The sequence below is a fragment of the Bos indicus x Bos taurus genome, chromosome 13 (assembly GCF_003369695.1).
Source record: "Bos indicus x Bos taurus breed Angus x Brahman F1 hybrid chromosome 13, Bos_hybrid_MaternalHap_v2.0, whole genome shotgun sequence".
NCBI lineage: Eukaryota > Metazoa > Chordata > Mammalia > Artiodactyla > Bovidae > Bos > Bos indicus x Bos taurus.
The window spans coordinates 6,951,250-6,957,221 of NC_040088.1; the positions used below are offsets into that span (position 1 = coordinate 6,951,250).

The window sequence follows — 5,972 nt, forward strand, 5'->3', positions numbered from 1 at the left end:
CGAGGTTCCTTTTTCCTAACAAATAAAATAATTGGGGCGCAGTGATTTCTTAGAGCAGAAATGATTTCACTCTTCCTGATTCCCTCAAAGCCATAGATTTTTTCTTCCGTGCCTTTGCTCATGAATCAACTAGAAATGTGACTTGAGGGAAGGGGTGCAACAGCGTTTTTTTTGTTCAGGAGAATTCATTAGGAATTCTGGAATGCTGACATAACTCACTTTTAGGGCGGCTGCCTGCAGACTTCCCAGAACCCGAGGTGGAGGAACCCATTTAAATCTGCAGGCGGCCTTCTCGCCAAGAAATCAGTTCAAAATGGATGCCTGGTTATAAGCTGGACATCGGATGCCTTCCTAGGGCCTAGATTCTAATAGCTCCCCCGGTCCATGGAAATGTTGGCTTACAGATGGTTTACATTTCAGGGGGCAGGCCTGAGAAACCCTATAGCTAGTGAGGAGCAGAAGGTAAGTTCCACAGGTCAGAAGTCAGAGGGAAAATAGCATTTAAATTGCCAAAAAGCAGATTTTCATAAGACACATAACTGCACATTACTATTTCTCAAATCTAGGCGTGAAGTGTACTAAAATCAATGTAAAAGAGTTGCCTGTTGACAATCTTTTTCTCTTAAATTATTTAAGTGTCTGGCTCCCTTGTTTTATGACCTTGACATTTTTAAGGAGACAAGATAGATTATTCAAGTCAACAAATGGATAATGAGCTCCCATAAAAGGGACATCTTGTTTAACTTGAATTTCAGAAATGAGAGAGAGAGGTTTGTGTTGTGGGTGGGGATGGGAGGGTGGCTCTTCACTCCATAGTTGCCAGGACAATGAAGATCTGACATGTTAGAATGACAATCTCTGCTCATTTCAAATTCCCCAAGGTCATGAAATGCCCCTGGGCAATGCTGCTTCCAGCAACTGTCCACATCTGGTGGTCACTTCCCACCAGGAACCATGAGAGCCTTCCAGAGTAAAGGCCACCCCACCACCATCATTTCTTCCCTCCTTGATTGGTGTCACGCTCACTCACATGGTGTGTGTGTGTGTGTGTGCACGTGCTTAGTCACTCAGTTGTGCCCAGCTCTTTGCGACCCCATGGACTGTAGCCTGCCAGGCTCCTCTGTCCATGGCGATTCTCCAGGCTAGAATACTGGAGTGGTTTGCCATGCCCTCCTCCAGGGGATCTTCTCAACTCAGGGATCGAACCCAGGTCTCCCACATTGCAGGCAGATTCTTTACCATCTGAGCCACCAGATGGTAACTGCTTCTTTAATACTTTTGCATAATCTCCATCCCATGCATACAGATGCCTTTGGCTACCACATTCCCCAGGACATGCAAGCATGGAAGAAGGAGAGGCGCCAGCATCACTTTGCTTCTTCTCTTTCCCTCACACTCAGTCCAACATGGCAGTGAGTCCTATTGGTCCTTCCTTGGAAAATATCCAGCATCCATCCACAGCTCCCTGTCTTCATTCCAGCCCTCTCTCTCCTCGTGTGCTGTAATAGCTCCCTAAGTGGGCTTCTTGTTTCCTTGTCTATAGAAACTGACCAGTTCAAGGTCACACTTTTTAACCTTTTCAGTTAAAAATTAAACACAGGTACCTGAAACTCAACAAAAAATATATATATAGCGTAGTGAAATACATCAACGGACATCCTTATAATGAGGACCAGGTCAAGAGATAGCACTTTGCAGGAAGACCCTCCCTTGCCCCGTGGCTGCATCCCAATCACAGCCCAGCCCTCACTCCAAAAGTAAGCGACCTTCTGACTCTTACAGTGAATACCTCCCTACAATCTTTATGGCATCATCACTCCAGTGTGCCTCCTTAGATCTTCTACTGGACGTTACCCATTTGGTAAATCTTGTTATGTCTTTTTAGTCTACGGGTTTCCTGACCACATTTCTTTTCCTTAGAATTTCTCTGTTGCAGCGCCTGGGGCTGTGACCTATTGAGTTTCTCACAGACTTTGGTAATTCTATATTTATGGTGCAGTCTACACCTCCTTCTCTCAGTCCTCCATCTTTCATGGAAAATGGCAGCTGGATCCAGAGGCTGGGGCAGAATTATGAATCTGAAGTATGATCAGAATTATGATACTGAACAGGTTCTGAATTAGAAAGGAGCTGTTGGGGGAACTGAAAGGGATGAAGTTAGAAGGCTGGATCATGATATGAAAGTTTACCAAGCAGAGACCACCAGGAACTCTCTGCAGCCACAGTTACATTTAGTTACATTTAGCTACAGCACAGTTACATTCACACAACAAAGGAGATCATGCCTGTGGTGACTCAGGACACTTTTGGTAAGAGAACTAAAAAAGCCTCTTGATGAAAGTGAAAGTGGAGAGTGAAAAAGTTGGCTTAAAGCTCAACATTCAGAAAACGAAGATCATGGCATCCGGTCCCATCACTTCATGAGAAATAGATGGGGAAACAGTGGAAACAGTGTCAGACTCTATTTTGGGGGGCTCCAAAATCACTGCAGATGGTGACTGCAGCCATGAAATTAAAAGACACTTACTCCTTGGAAGGAAAGTTATGACCAACCTATTCAAAAGCAGAGACATTACTTTGCCAACAAAGGTCCGTCTAGTCAAGGCTATGGTTTTTCCTGTGGTCATGTATGGATGTGAGAGTTGGACTGTGAAGAAGGCTGAGTGCCAAAGAATTGATGCTTTTGAACTGTGGTGTTGGAGAAGACTCTTGAGAGTCCCTTGGACTGCAAGGAGATCCAACCAGTCCATCCTGAAGGAGATCAGCCCTGGGATTTCTTTGGAAGGAATGATGCTAAAGCTGAAATTCCAGTAGTTTGGCCACCTCATGCGAAGAGTTGACTCATTGGAAAAGACTCTGATGCTGGGAGGGGTTGGGGACAGGAGGAGAAGGGGACGACAGAGGATGAGATGGCTGGATGGCATCACTGACTCGATGGACGTGAGTCTGAGTGAACTCCGGGAGTTGGTGATGGACAGGGAGGCCTGGTGTGCTGCAATTCATGGGGTCGCAAAGAGTCGGACACGACTGAGTGACTGAACTGAACTGAACTAACACAGAAGAGACTTTCCTGGTGGTCCAGGGGTTAAGAATTCGCCTTGTAATGCAGGGGACTCGGGTTCAATCCCTGGTTAGGGAAACTGAGAGCCCACATGCCCTGGAGCAACCGAGCCTCCATGTGCCAAAACTCCTAAGCCCACCGGCCACTAGAGAGACTATGAAATGAAAGACCCCGCATGATGCAACGAAGACCCAATGCAAACAAATCAATAAATATGCGGGGAAGAGCTTCCTATAGGATCTGAGCTACTACTGACTGATTCTAAGGGACTGAAGATGCAGGGTCAAGAAGAGGGGGCAGTTTGGTGATCCAGTATGTTTTTCTTGAGATACAATTGACATATGACATTATGATGTGATGGAGTATCTTAAATATTTTTATCTTGCAGAGATGAACACAGGGCTAGGGTTGTCATTGGTAATGAGACAGCCATCACTCTTGTTAGCAGAAAGGGGGCACATTTGATCCTCTCTGTAGCTGTAGTATGGTCTTGTCTCTGTCTAGTTTCAAAGAGGGTCATGATGGGATCTCTTCTGAACGTGTTTATATTCCACAAGCTTTGTTCCCATTCATTGGGAACATCACGACCTACCCACCCACTGCTAGGTGAGTTGTTTGACTCAGTTCCCCTACTGGTCTGGCTGCAAACAGGACTGATTTTATCAGGGGTCATATTGTGGAAGGACTTAACTGTCCATGTGAGGAGGTTTGCTTTTCATTTGATACACAAGAGGGAGCAACCACAGGTAGCTAGGATCCAGAGTTGAGCGAGTCAGCATTTGTACTTGAGGAACTGGGTGTCAGTCTCTTGGGAGAGAAAAGATGGGAGGTGGTATGTCTAGTTAAGAGGCAATTATCAGCATCGAAGCGAGAGGTGGTGCCGTTTGAATAAAGGTGTTGGCAATGGGAATGAAACAAAGAGGATGGAGCCACTGCGGGGAGGACGTAGCAAGGCTGCATCCTGGATGGGACGTGGGAAGAAGACAGTGTGGCAGGCAGTGATGTTTGCGGATCCAGCAGCCGTCCCCGTCCTTCTTGCCAAAAACCTTCCTGGTTTTTCCTGAGCAAATGGCAACAAATCACAATTGGTCAAAAACCACCAACCTCAATTCTCCCAGGCACCATACCAGATGTTTGCCCTGCCTGCCCCCTCCACCTGCAGTGAAGGCTGCCCCGTGACCTCACTCTGGACAAGGGGGCCGAAGAGGCTATGTGATGGGGCTGCCGGGAAAGGTTTTTATTCCTCATAAAAAGGACTGGTGTGGAATTCCCTGGCAGTTAAGTGATTAGGACTTGGCGCTCAGCACTTTCACTGCCAGGGCCCAGATTCAGTCCCCAGTTGGGGAACCAAGATCCTGCAAGCCATGTAGCACAGCCCCACCTCCAAAAGAGGGACACGTGTAAGGACAGTGCTCCCTTGAATTGTCCCTTTTCCCTTGTTTTTGGCAAAAGGAGAATATGTGATGCCTTCAGCTGCCCTCTCCCATATTTTGCTAAAAACACTTGTTCTTTCATGAACTGCTGTTTTTTGGAGTTGCTGTGACTTGTGGCCTAAAACATCCTAACCAATGTCCAGGAGGAGCCAAAGAAGACTGGAATGTCTTTGAACCTGAGTGACTGACTGATGAGGGGTCTGAATAGAAGCATGGATATCTGGAGAAGTGTGTTGGGGTGGGTGAGGAAGATGATTTTGTTGAATCTTCTGGACATAAAGTTGAGAGCAAATACCAAGGTCTGGGTCTTGGGACAGAGGCTAGAATTTGAGAAGGAGGCTTTGGGAGCCACTGATTGGCTGGAGGTTGAAAAATGATGCCACAGGTGAGGAATTCAACAAGCGATGTTGAAATCTGCCTCATGTCTGTTTGGGGGGAGGGGAATGGATACTGCATAAATATATACTTGAACTCTTTCCCACACAGTCGGATATGACTTTAAGATCTCGTGAGCTCACCGCTTGGCTCAGTTTCCTCATTTCTGAAGCCTGGCTGGAAAATGAACTTGGATCCCCTGTCAGTATAATCACCAACCAATTCCCACTGGAGAATTTCCTTACACTCTCCTGGTACAGTTGTTTCCTTTTTGAAGAAAAAAAAATTGCTTTTCATTTTTCAAAGTTCAAATGCTGCTGTGGCCACAGTTTTGGGGAATCTGTACATCAGCAGAACAGTCGACAAGGAATGATGGGTCCTACTGAGCCAGGAAGAGGAAGGATGAGAGTCAAGGGCAACAGACCCCTGGGCCAGGGCCTCAGGAGAGGGGATCAGGAGCAGGGCTGAGGTGGGGAGTCAGGGAGGGAATTCAGGAGAGTTTGGGGACCCCTGGACCAGTGCATGGGTGGTTCAGTGGTAGAATTCTCGCCTGCCATGCGGGAGGCCCAGGTTCAATTCCTGGGTTGGGAAGTTCCCCTGGAGAAGGGAAACGCTGCCCACTCCAGTATTCTGGCCTGGAGAATTCCATGGACCCTTGCAAAGAGTCGGACACGACTAAGTGACTTTCACAGTCACAGCCACAGGATGGCTAATCCCTTTGCCTCTTGAAACACCTACATCTCACCATTTAAAACAGAAGAAATTTCCCTATTTTTCTAGAGATAGGGATAAAGCTGGCTCCAGAGCCAGTTCTCCGAACTCTTGGTCCATTTTTTTCTGCCCTGCTTTTCATTCTGAATGAGATGACACATCCAGACATCCATGGAGGGCTTTGAGCAGAGGCATCATCCCCAGACCACTCCGAGGAGGACAGGAGGGGTGGACAGAGCGGGCAGCAAGTGATTAATGGCCAGACACTTGGACAGTCTGTGCGAGGTAGAGGAGTTTGAACGAAGTATCAGAGGGTCATCCACTTGGAGAATCCAAGAGAATCAAGCAGAACTTTCGGAGTTTATAATTGTGCCAGAAATGCCGAGAGCTAC

General features: G+C 47.0%; 1 non-coding gene across 1 annotated transcript; it reads left to right on the forward strand.

Annotated features, from left to right (window-relative positions):
- Positions 1-5,389: 5,389 nt before the first annotated feature.
- TRNAG-GCC lies at positions 5,390-5,460 on the forward strand. Its single transcript has one exon. It is a non-coding gene; the product is annotated as a tRNA-Gly (tRNA).
- The last annotated feature ends 512 nt before the right edge of the window (positions 5,461-5,972 follow it).